Genomic DNA, 13,865 nt, shown 5'->3' with positions numbered 1-13,865 from the left:
ACCACATTCTGGGATACCACACAGGAATCTGACAAGGCCAATGTCAGAGCATAAGAAAGGGACCCCAGTCTTGAGCCATGGAACATTTTATCTGCATTATTGAGAAACACCAGGTCTTACCCTGGCATAGGGACTGGGCTCCAAACTATGTGATTACAGCAATGTAAAGTGGTGGAACTGGTGGCTTCCAGTTCTGATATGCCACCTCTTAGATGTGACATGAAAAACACAGGCAGTAACAGAACACTGGTAAGTCAACTTCAACAAAAGTAAAACCATTTGTGCTTGAAAGGACACTATCAAGGAAATGAAAAGCCAACCCATGGGATAATTAAAAACATTTGAAAATCATCTATATCACATATCTCATAAGGGACTTGTATCTAGAATACATAAAGAACTCTTAAAACTCAATAATAAAGACACATCTAATCTGATTAAATAATGAGAAAATGATTCAAACAGACATTTTTCCAAAGAAGATATAGGATTGGTTAATAAGTACATGAAAAGATAGTCATCATTAGTCCTTAAAGAAGTGCAAATGAAAATCACAGTGAGGTACTACTTTGCACCCGCTAGAATGCTATAATTAAAAAAACAAGTGTTATTAACAGTGTGGAGTAATTAGAACCCTCAGATGTTGCTGATAGGAATGTAAAATGATGTTGCCACTTTGGAAAACAGTTTGGCAGCACCTCAAAATGTTAAACATAGAATTAATATGACCCAGTAATTCCAGTCCCATGTACCTACCTCAAGATCACACAGTAAGTATATCAACACAAAAACTTGTACATGACTATGCATAATAGCCAAAAAGTGGAAATAACCCAAATGGATAAACAAAATGCAATAAAACCATTCAGTGAAATATTATTCAGCCATAAAACAGAGTGAAATACTGATACACATTATAACATGAACAAGCCTTGAAACATGCTACGTGAAAGAAGCCGGATACAAAATGCCCACATTGCACATTCCATTCACGAAAACTTCCTAGAATAGGCAAATCTATGTAATCAAAATGCAGATAGGTGGTTGCCAGGGGATGGGAAGAAGGAGGAATGAGCGTATTACTTAACGGTAAAGGGTTTCTTTGGGGGACGATGAAAATGCTCCGGAGCTCAATAGTGGTGAAACTGTTGCACAGCATTGTGACTACACTACAAGCCACTGAGTCATACACTTTAAAATGGTTAAAGTGGTGAATTTTTTGTTTTGTGAATTGTGCCTTAAAAAAGAAGGCAACCAAAAACATCTAAATTTGATTGTAGTTCATTGAATCAGAAGCTCTAAAGCAAATCATGTTTTTACTATTCCATTGTAAACAGTTCCAGTAAGAATATGAAAGATGGAGTCATCTAAGTAAACCTATAGCATCACAGGGAAGTACACTAACTCAGATTCTAATTAAAAATTATAAAAATATGGACTGTCAGACTCATAGACAAAGGGGATTAGCCAAGATAGCATCAGCCTTTAAAGAAAGCATTAAAAAGTGAAAACCCAGAATGAAGATGAAACTTGGAGAAAATACGAAGTGCAGCATAACGGACATGTTAGAAGTTTGGAGAAAAGAGAAGGGAGGGGCAGAGGAGAAGGCTGACTCACATATTAAGAAAAATAGAATAATGGTGACAGAAAATAAAGAAAAATTAGTGTCTCAACTCCTGTTTTCATTCTCTATTCTCCATCCAGCAGAATGAATTTCAAACCGGGGAAGAAAAAAGGAAGAAATGGAAAATTATAAGTAAAGAGATACTAATAAAAATCTTAGATGTATTCCATATAATCAAGTCTTCTGCATCATTTTAATTCATTTCCAAATACAAAAAGAATGTATAGGCATGATTTGAGAGGCTCTGGGCAAAGTCTTTGAAAACCAGAGGAGAATGAGGGAAATCCCAAACATACAAACAAGGAAGACATGGATTGACACCCAACAAAGTTTTAAAACATGTTATTAACAGATAATATGTGGGCTTTTAGAAAATAAGTGATCAGTGTGAACTAGAATGAGTTCACTGAAGATATTTTTAAAACAAGGTTGCTAAATTCAAGTTATTTCTATTGACTTAAATTGTCTCAAATGTTTGCAAGACATTTGACTATTTTGTCCCTCATTATATCATTAGAAAAATAATAAATTAATAATAGCACATATTTGTTGAGTGATGTATTTATCACAGGCCTTGTTTTACTATCAATAATAATAAGAGCCAACATTTAGCAAGTGCTTAATACACAGCGTGGGCGAAAGTAGGTATATAGTTGTTCATGTAGAAAATAATACAATAATCAATAAATAGTCATACAAGAATAAATTCTGTGTTTCTCATATTCACAACCATAAACCTACTTTTGTGCCACCCTCTATATAAAAAGTATCATTCTATTTGCATCCCATAAATTCACTCATTTAAGCTTTACTACAATCCCATGAAGTAAACACAGCTATTAGCCCCAAGGAAACCGAGGTACAGAGAAATGAACCAAGTCACCCAAAAGCACAGAGTCAGTAAGAGGAGCGCTAGCATGCAGGCACAGGTAGATAAGCCCAAAACCTGCATTCTTAACCACTATACTTTGGTAACCCCCTAAGTTACCTGTAATCCTCACCACAAAACCACAAGTTTGGTAATTATTATCTCTATTTTACAGGAAACTGAGGACTGGATGTTGTGGTGACTTCTCAAGACCCAGTGTCTAGGAAGTGGCTCCAATTGTATTCACTTCTCACTTTCCCTCTTGCTTAAGCTACAGCCCCATGAATCCTCACTGAAAGAATGGCCATATATAAAGATTCAATTTAGAGAACTGCCTCTACTGTTGGATCACACAGTTTTATCCTTCATCCTGACATGTTCATGAAAGACATGCCCATCAAATGTGCAAACAGCACACTGTTGGGATAGATAGCTAATATATTCTAGTATATTGGACAGACTGAAACAGCCAAAATGAAGATTAATGGAGATGTCTATATATTTCTGCACACAGTTTTATAAAAATCATTTGCAATATATAGAACAAGGAACCACAGTTTTACAGTATTTTTGTGAAAATGGTCTTGAATGTAATTCACTCAACTAATTCCAGGAAAGGAGATGGGCTGAAAGACTATAGATAAGTCACATAAATCCATCTGCAAAGGATACAGCTGGACTTCCCAAGAAAAGACAATCACCAATTGGCTGAACCTATTTCTTTCTGAATGTATAACCAGTTCTCCTCTTGGGAGACCAGATAACACTGTAAGCCTGTTTGTTTCTGCCCCACAGCTCCTTAAGTTTGAACATACCCAGCCTTCATTTGCCAAGAGATGGCCCTGGTTCAAACCCCAAAGAATTTTATAGCTCTAGTGACAAATACCATTTAACTACTGTTTTTGGATACCCTCCTTATCCAAATTAATATTTACCCAGATCCAATTACAGTCCAGAAGAGGGGCCACTTGGGACAAACACAACTCCTACATCACCTCTTATGTGGAAGGAATACGGGCTGTAAGTGAGTCCCAAAAGTGGAAAATGACTACAAGCTCAAAGTAATTTAACAACATGACAAAACCAGTAAAACAGTCATAGATAACAACCATAAAAGAGTGGAAACCAGAAGAACTAAGTAACATTTTGAACATGTTTGAAGAGATATGGACAAACTGTAGCAAGTCCAGAAAAGAAAGACAAGACTAGAAAAGGAGTCTGAAATAATATCATGTGGAGAAGCAGGGATGTCATGAAAAGAAATCAGAGTTATGTCTAAGAAATACCTTTTAAAAACAGAACAGAACTGTCCTGGGTTTCCACAAAGATACAGTATAAAATGCACAGGTTGTCACTGATTCTGCTTGATCTAGCATAGCTGGCTGAAGCCAAAGAATCATGGGGCTTCTATTCCCCAACCACCCCCATCCCCAGGACTTCTAGTTGCTACCTTTGATTCTAGGTTTACCTTGGGTTTTTCCAAGTATGCACAGTATTTGACGCACATAACAAATGGATCTCTATTCTACCACTAGGTGGCAATGTGGGCGTTTTATTTAAAAGATCGTGGCTGGTTCCCCCTGCAGCAGCTCTGTAAAAAATGCATTAAAAATAACGCAGACATGCGCATTTGTGCTGCCTCTGATAGGCGGGGAATCCCGTTTGATTTCTAAAGTAAACACAGAGAAATTATAATAATAAAAGACTTCTTTGACCAACTAACATATATATTTCAAGTCCTATCACAGAGGCCTGTGTGATCCTCAGATTCAATAATAATGACGAAGACCTGGCAAGTTTTGGTGGCTATTCTGTGGCTTCAGTTAAGCTGTAAGTTGGGGGTTTCTGGATATGGGAAAGGGAAGACTAAAGGGATATGTCTTCAAAACTCTGAGGACGGGAAGTAAGGGACTCCAAGTGGCTAATTTCAAGTGCACTCCGGGAAATGTATCAAGGAAAGAAATTTGTAGAAATGTTGCAATAATGGTAATATTCTGTGTTTGACCGTGTCTTTGAGAACAGGGGTTGGCGGCAAAAATGGAGTGGAGCAGAGTCCCCAGTATCTGAGTGTCCAAGAAGGAGAACATATCATAATCAATTGCAGTTACTCCACAGGAATGACCACCTTACACTGGATGCGACAGAATGCTGGAGGAGACATTGTCTCCTTGTTTATACTGAGCTTACAGATGAAGAACAAAGGAAGACTAAGTGCCACAATAAACACAAAGGAGAGTCACAGCTCCCTGCACATCTCAGCCTCGCAGCCCAAAGACTCTGCCATCTACCTCTGTGCTGTGGAGACACAGTGCTCCCCAAGCATCTGGAGGCCGTACCCAAACTCTAAAGCTGAGTCACCATTTCTTCTCCTTCTTGTCTTTCCCGACTTGTCTGCCTCTTTTTCTGGTCAGATGATGTAACTTTTTTGAGTTTTTTCAAATTTAAGATTTTCTCCCTCTGGGCCATCTATAATCTCTAAAGCATTTTCACCACTCTATTCTAATATAGTATGAGGTCTGTTCAGAAAGTATCCAGCCATGTGCTATGAAAAATAGAGACTTTTATTAAAGAAGATACAAGAAACATTGTACATAGGACTATGATGCCTCAGTCCCCTTCGAAGTAAGCACCTTGGGACCTACTTTAGGTTTATTGGTAGTGATTTGAATCAAGTCATCAGCAACAGAAGCCCAATGTTCCTTCTGCTCTGGTAGCAGAAGCCATGGAACAAATTTTGCCATGACACATTTCATGCCAAGATCCTGTGTCAAAATCTCAGACACAGTAGTTTTTGAAATCCCCAGATCAGCTTCTAGTTCTCACACTGTCAGCCACCACTCTTTGTTGATGCAGCCCTGTACACATTCAACATTATCAGGTGTTCTGCTTGTTGCAGGCCTTCCAGAACCTGGATAACTTTCAACAGATTCTCGGCCATCTTTGAAGCATTTGTGCCACACTTTATTTGCACTGTACTCATTACATTGTCCCTGAAAGCCTTCTGAATCATGTGAGTAGTCTTCACAGAGGAATGTTCCAGCTTAATGCAAAATTTATGCAGATTCATTGCTCTACTTACTCAGTCACTTTGAATGCAATGGCCACACAGTACACATGCTCACTTGACAGTGTCTACCACCCCACTGACTAGTACAGTGAAGTCATCATTGTTCATGCATTCCAGTCCACTCTACTTGGCTGCCAGGTTACATTGATGTCATGCAAACCGTTCTCATTATATTAAAAATGGCTGGACTTTTTCTCGACAGATCTCATATATCAGAATATACTAATATGCCACATTAAAATATATAGACTCTGGAGCTTAATATCCAGGATATAAAAATCTGAGTTCTGCCATTTATTAATTGGATGATCTTATCCAAGTTGCTTAACTTCTGTGCCTCTGTTTTTCTTCACCTATAAAGAAGGAAACCATGTTAATCGTACTACCTGCCTCCTAGTGGGGATTACATGAGATAACTATGCAAAGAGCTTCAAACAGTCTCGAGCATATAGTTAGTCTTATATAAATGGTAGCTATTATTAGTATTAGACTTAGATGCCCCAAGAACTTGTTAATACTCACTGACAGATCAATACCTCAAATCTTTGTAGAAATAAAGAGGTATAAATAACAAGCACCTAATAAAAACTTTAGTTTTCTAATTCTTTCCTAATTTCTAGAGGTCAGTCGGCCTTTTTTAGTTGTGTGGAGGAAAGCCTAGAGTGGCTTCAGGAAACCTGGTAGAAGGATGACTCAGTGGTTGGGTTTGTTGTGTGGATGGAAGGCTGGTAAGCACGGACCTGGAGAAGCTCAATGACTTCTTGGGAAAAAAATATAGCTTCTAAGTTTCTCACCCAGAGATCCCTAATGGAGATTTGTATTTATAAAAATTCATGAAACAAAATGTCAAACTCAGTGGGTCTAAATCATTGATTCTTTACATTTATATCACCAAGGACTCTATATTATTAATCCTCACCCCAATGGAATTCTTCATGTTGAAACACAATAAGTATTATTGTTATCATTGTTCTTATTTCCCAACAAAATTAACTGCACATATTAACTTGTAACTAAGTCCTTTTCTTTAAAATTCAAAGTTTTTTTAAATGAAAGTACTACCTGCACATACTTAAAAAATGAAGTGTTACAGAAGTCTGTTTTTCTCATCCCCCCCCAAAAAATAGCAATACTGTGCCTTATCATCATCTTCCAATCCAACTCCAATTTAGCAATTTTTAAATAATATGCTTATACCCTTAATTTATCAATACCAGGCATTATCTACCTACCTTTTTTATGGCAGCACACCAGCACTCTCTCCTCCCTAACGTAGTTATAGCATGATGTGGGATTTAACTGATAGTCAGTACATATACGACTACGATCTTATGAATATGTCACTTTCTAGACAAAATACATACTATGATTACAGTCCCTCTATGGTACAACTTTTCAGCTAATAACTGCCTCATTTTCTCATTTGTTTTATATCAATTTTCTTGAGTTCTATAACAAAATTTTTATTTAAAAATTTAATATTTTATTAACAAATTATTTTTTAATTATTTTCCCCAAATGCATCAAACACACCTGGTCTCTTTTTTTTTCTTTTTTCCCTAGAGATTCCCTGTTCCTTGACCTCCAGCCTTCACCCCTGTGAACTTACTGCTCTTTGGGCCTTGTATGCAAGTGCTATTATAGGCCTTTGAGCTTCACTCACCATATTGACTATATTGCACCTTGAATCTCATATACCTTCATTTCTTGGTTTATTCTTTTTCTTAAAACACATTCTCTAAAGCCTTCAAAATAAAGGAGTTATGTTTGAAATTATCTGTATTCTACCCTCATACTTGGTTGATGATTTTGACCGGATATAAATTTATAGGTTAAAACTCCCTCAGCATTTTCAGCATTTGGATTTTATTTGTAGTGGGCTACCATAGGGGAATAGTTTCTATGCTGTTTTTATTGAAGAAGGATAGAGGACATCCAGTTGCACTCTTGCTGTTTCCTTCAGTATTTTGAAGACATCATTCAACCATTTCCTAATTTCCGGCATTGCTGTTATGAGACATGATGTCATTTTGAGTCATTCTCCTGTATGACCTTTTTATCCTCTCTGAACAGATTTGGAATTCTGTCTTTTCCCTTAATATTCTAAAATTTCAACTCAGTAAACATGTATAATTAAGTAGGCAGAAAGTGGTTCTAGACTCCATGAAAAAAATGTGCCTGACTCACTGTGTTGTCAAAGAGTTTATAACCTAGGAGCTCCCCCTGCTCATCCCACAGTTACGCTGTCATCACAAGCATCCTCACACTTTGACCTGGACGAGACCGTTGTCCAGGGAAGTTGGCAGGCACGACTTGCTGTTTTGAGTTTACCACCTTTGTGAGAAATTGATAAGAATAAAACATTCCTTCAGCAAAAAGAGTTTCTTCATTTTAAAAAAACAAAATAAGAAAAGTGATGCTGAACCATTTTTCCTGAATGAGAGTAGAAACATACTTTTTTTTTCAAAGATACTAGGTATATGAAGCATACTGTTTTATTCATTGTTTATTTAATAAATATTGATTGAGGGACTATTATGGGCCAGGTACTTTTCTAGACATTGCCTACACAACAATGCACAAGATAAACAAATTGCCTCCAACCATGAAGCTTATGTCTGCAGGGTGCAGAGGGTCACACAAATATAGGAACAAATAAATCCAATCATTGCACACTATCTATTTACTATTAGAACATACTATTTACTAGATATGTTCTAATTCCTGAGGTTAGAGCAATTGAACAAAATAAACAAAAAATATCTACCCACGTGGAATTTATATTCTAGTAAATAAGTGAATGGGGTAAACCGGATAACATGAATGTTCAGGAGAGAATGAAAGAGGGTGATACGGTAGAGAGTGCGGAATACTTTCACTGAATAGTCAGGGTACAAGTTCTCTGAGCTGAACTGAAATATCTGGGCTGAAACCCAAAGGAAAAGGAAGAGCAAGTCACGTTAAGATGAGGGAAAAAAGCGTTCCAGGAATAGGGAAAGCAAAGGCACAAGGCTTCAAATGGGGGAATGTCTGACGTATTCCAGAACCAGGAATAAGATGAGTAGAGCCAAGTCACAGTGACTGACACGGAGGCTGGTACAGGGTGGTTCTGGGGGTGTCATGTAGAGAGAGCCTTACAAAAGCCAGGGTGAGTGGGATTTATAATAAGCATATTGAGAATTATAAATAGGCCGGTGACATGGTTTGATTTACATGTTTTACAACATTACTTGGCTCCACTATGGAAAGTAGTTAAGGAGAGAAGAAGGGAATTGAGGGTAGGGAAGAACATTTAGTAGACTGTTGAAATGTTAAAATAATCCACGCAAAAATGGTGTTGGTTTGGGCTAGGATAGAAACAGTGGTGATAAAGAGGAATACGAAATATACATATTTGACAGTGAAATTGACAGGATTTACCCATGGATTACATGAGGGGAAAAGTAAAGAAAAAATAACAGAACCAAGCATGACTTCTTGTTACGTGGCTTAAACCACTGGGTGCATCTTGATGTAAGTTTCCAACATATGTAAGTCTGGAATAGGAGCAGGTTTGAAGAGAAACCAGGATTTGTGTTTTAGCTGTGCTAGATTTATGATTCCCATCAGAAATCCAGGTAAAGATGTCATAGAGGAAGTTAGATAAATGGGTTTGAAGCTTAATGGACAGGTTGAGCAGGGATAGAGATAAAAATTCAGGTGTCATTGACATGTAGATGGTATTAAAGCCAAAGGGCATGGTGAGACACATTTTCTAGGGAGAAGATAGAGTTAGTGAAGAAATGAGACCTTGGGTCAGACACAAACACTCCAACGTGAAGAACATGAGCAGAGAAGGGAAAGAGAGCAGCAAAGGGGACGGGGAAGGAATGGCCAGAAGGCAGGGAGGAACCAAAAGAGCCAAGAGGGGAGACTGTTTAACATACAGGGCATCACTTTGCTGGAAGGTTGAATAGGACGGTAGAAAGATAACCATTGGATTTGCAGCAAGGAGGTTCTAGTGCATTTGACAAGGACAGCTTCAATGAGTTGTAGATATGGAAGATGAATTAAAATTGGTTTAGGAGCTAATAGGAAGTAAAGAAATAAAAGCAGAAAATAGTTTACTTGAGGCATTTTGTTGGGAAAAGAAGCAGAGAAACAGCAATAGCTTTGAAAGAAACAGAAATGAGGGAAAAATTTGTTATGATGGTTGCTTTGTTTTTTAAAGAGTAGACAGCAGAGTATGCTTTCAGAAAAGAGAGTTATTTAAACGTGCTACTTGATTGTTGCTGTTGGTAGAAATTCATATCTAACTTATAAAACTAAAGATATTCAAGGTTAATTAAGGGTAATTCAAGGATAAATAAATGCAAATGATTCACTTGCAGAAACTCGACCTCTGGAGGACTAGTATTCTTATTTATAATTTAAATGTATTTTCTGCATCAGCCCTGAGGTTTGAGTAAATCAGGTACAAAAGTTTTTAGTTGAATTAGCATATGTCCTGGTTATATGCCTTATTAAAGCAGTTCCTGAATCTCACGTAGGGTAACAAATATATGAAATACTGAACAGATGTCTGTGGGAAGTAATACTGTGTCAGCCAAAGTGAAATTCTGGAAGGAAGGAGGAATTTTTAATCATTTTCCAATAAACTTCATGAAGTTACAAATTAAGTTGTTATGAAAATAAAACTGTCCTGGTGTGTACATCTGAGTAAATTGCAAAATTTTACCTACTACACATCAAGTCACCAGATCAGCCATGTTCAATGTCTCTTCTGCTCCTACGCACGTGACTAATGACTTTGACATGTATTACATACCCACTCAAGCCTACCAAGGTCATGTGCTGTTTCTAAGACCAAGAAACCAAAATACTACAACTGAAAACCACAAACCTGGGTACTTACTAGAAGAAGTAGCTTGGGTTAATAAGGAAGTTGGCGCAACCTCGAAATACAGGCATTTGTTATAAGCGGCCTCAAAGGAACACTGGGAGCCCTGCTGACAGTAGATCAGGATGAAGGCAGTGACTGGCAAACAGTAGTTTCAAATAGGCACATAAACAAACAGTGAGAAACAGTAAACACACAAGATAATTCATTTGGACACTTTTATATGCAGCATGTATAGGATTTAAAATAACATTCCCAAGTTAAACTGAAAACATTACTATGTAAATGCCTCAGCTAAGTCAAATGAACAGATAAACACCAGCCTTGCAAATTGGTCTCTCTTAAGGGCATTCAAAGGCATCGGATTGCGTGCTGCTCTCTAAAGAAACGTCCTCCTGTGCATCAATCTTTTCTGTTTTGACAGCAAACCCATTGACCAGCATATGTTTTGGAATTTCTGAACGATTAACTTTCAAGACCTAACAAACATTCAGTCTCCACCTTCTTAGAAACCTCATAGGAGCCACTGTTGCCAATAAAAAGCATCATAAATCTAACCCCCAAACTGCATCACTTCAAAAAGAGAACAGACATCTCATTCGCTACATTGTTTGTACACATCTGTGTCGGTCCTCCTGTTGAATTGGCCATGCCAGCAGGAGGTCATCAATCAGCTGGTGTCACCAAGCACAAGTACAGAATGGCTTAATAGAAAAATAGAGTCTTTTTATATTCCTTATTGTCACCTACTGAAAAGTAAGTTGCTTGTTGATCTTATCACATTGAGTTATGTTTCAGTGGAGCGCTGAAAAGACCCAGCCCGCACATATTCTTGAGGTTCCAAAGTGACGGCACAGTGAGCAGATGTATACTTCCTCCCAGCAGCTCTTTGTGGAAGTGGATTTTTATGGGCCCAAAACATCCTTGATTTGGCCTTGATTAAAAGTCAACTTAAAACTTAATACCATTCTTTTGGGGGGGGAAATGTGAGGGAAATTTTAGGAAGTTATTGACACAAGTACTCCTGAGACTGAAAAATGCTGGATTAGCAATAAGCCTTTGATGAGTGAAACAAATTAATAATACAAGACAGATAAAAAGCACAGGTTCCAGATACAGGCTGTCTACACTCATATTCTTCATATTTTAGTTCTGCGGCCTTGAATAAAATATTTCATGCTTCAGTCTTCTAAAGAAATTGGGATAGTGAATAATAGGTCCCTCATAGAAATATCAGTGCCTGGTACATATTAAGTGTTCAATTAATGCTAGTTATTATTTACACACTGTTTAAAAGTGGAGCAGCAGTTCAAGTTTGAGGTCAATGAAGTCTCCTGGAACAATGACAATAACATGTTCTTCCTAACAAATGGCAATGGTTGTATCAACATCCTCAGCTACCCAGAGCTGAAGCCGGTGCAGTCCATCAATGCCCATCCTTCTGACTGCATCCGAAACAAGTTCGACCCCATGGGGAAGTACTTCCCCACAGGAAGTGCAGATGCACTGGTCAGCCTCTGGGATGTGGATGAAGTAGTGTGTGTTTGGTGCTTTTCCAGGCTGGATTGGCCTGTGAGGACCCTCAGTTTCAGCCATGACTGGAAAATGCTGGCCCTAGCATCAGAAGATCATTTTATTGACATTGCTGACATAGAAATAGGAAACAAGCTATGGGAGGTACAATGTGAGTCTCCAATCTTCACTATGGCTTAGCACCCCAAAAGGCCTCTGCTGGCATTTGCCTGTGATGACAAAGATGGCAAATATGACAGTTGCTGGGAAGCAGGAACTGTGACGCTGTTTGGGCTCCCTAATGATTCCTGAAGGAGGACGTGACATAAGAAGACCCAGGCCTTCCTTTGTAAACTTAGTGTGGTCCTTTCTCATGGAGTTGGTATGCACTTACGGTGTTGGTAAATTGGTATAAATTATAAAAGTCTTTTTTTCAGGCTCCCCCCCACCCCAAAAAATAAGAAGAAAAGCAGCTGATAAATAGTTAAGTGCCAGGTGCTATAAAATGTAAGCTAAATCCATGCTTTGTGTCTTATAGTAATAACAAAGTTCTCTGCTTACCTCTGTTAACTAAAAAGAGCAAAGACCCTTCCCATAGAATTGAAAATTCTATCCTAATGGTTCCAAGAACTGTTAACTGGGAATGTTTGTTACAGAATCCTCACTTGAGAGATGTTTGTTACAGAACACTGATTACTATCATTGTAAATTGTGTTTACTGGGGGAAGCTATGCTGACTCACCAACCCTGTGATTAGCAAACAGTTAAATGTAGCACTGCTGATTTAGGTCTAATTTATTCAATCAGTGTAAAAGGACTGTGAATCTCCCACATTTGGGAACATAGCTGAAGGCACTCTTCACTGTAAAAGTTAATTTGGGGGAAAAAAGATAATTCTAACAGATTTACTTTAAATTACAATACAATATCTCTATTTGAAATGACAAAAGTATCTTCTGTCTGACAATATTCAACTTGCTTTCAGATTTTAGTGTTTTCTAAACTTCAGAAGCACTTGAAAACCCATACAAGAAGGGGAAACCGTCATTTTACACTTTCAATAGTTATGTAAAGGACAGTTTTCGAAAGTCTTTCATATCCATCATGTCTTCAACAAGTAACTCGTACATGCTCCAAGAGCATGCTAGTGAGGACAACTGAACACCAGCGCCATTTCCTTCTCATCTTTAACTGCACAGAACAACATAATGTGTTCTTTTCCCAGACCCTCGGCCTCCACCAGATGAGGAGATGGGGAGACTAAGGGATTTGGAGATCCTAGGCCTGCATCTCTGTAGTTGGTTTCCTGAGGTCTGGAGTCCACGGCTTGTAATGAGCAAAGAGAGAAGAGAGGAAGGGCCGATGCTGATGACCACGCCTCTTCCCCATTGTGAATAGGAGGTTAGCGGGCGCCCGGGTGTGTTGATTCTTCCTCACGCTCACTTGTGACTTGGTGACTTGGCTCTCATCTGCTAAACCTTTGTAATAAATGTCCAGAATTGCCCACAGGAACTAAATGAGCCACCAGACACCCCACAAGCAGACTTCAGGACAGACTCTGTGAATGAAGACTTCTGGTCCCCCCGTAGGAACTTTGTCTCTCCTGCCAGGCCTGGGAACTCAAAATGAGCACCAGAGAAATGAGGGCCATGAGACAGGTTCAGTTTATAGGCCAGAACCTGACATTAAGAATGTTGTTCAAATAGCTGAATTCTTGACTCTTGGTTTGCAATCCCTCATACCCCACTCCTGAGTAAGGGATGTACTATCCCTAAGTCCCTTCTGTTGGTGGGTGTGTCCCAACCTTTTTAAACATGGGCATGTCCTTTTTAAAGCCAAAAATTTTGCACATAGTAATAAATTTTCAATATCCAATGGTTAAAAACAGTATTATGACTACTGTCATAATACTTTT

At 38.3% G+C, this 13,865-nt stretch overlaps 1 pseudogene; it reads left to right on the top strand.

The window, feature by feature from the left end:
• Positions 1–10,305: 10,305 nt before the first annotated feature.
• Positions 10,306–12,390, top strand: LOC114492092 (annotated as a pseudogene).
• The last annotated feature ends 1,475 nt before the right edge of the window (positions 12,391–13,865 follow it).

This window comes from Phyllostomus discolor, chromosome 1 (assembly GCF_004126475.2).
Source record: "Phyllostomus discolor isolate MPI-MPIP mPhyDis1 chromosome 1, mPhyDis1.pri.v3, whole genome shotgun sequence".
Lineage (NCBI taxonomy): Eukaryota > Metazoa > Chordata > Mammalia > Chiroptera > Phyllostomidae > Phyllostomus > Phyllostomus discolor.
The sequence above is the reverse complement of the archived record's forward strand: the minus strand, read 5'-3'. Positions and strand labels throughout refer to the sequence as shown.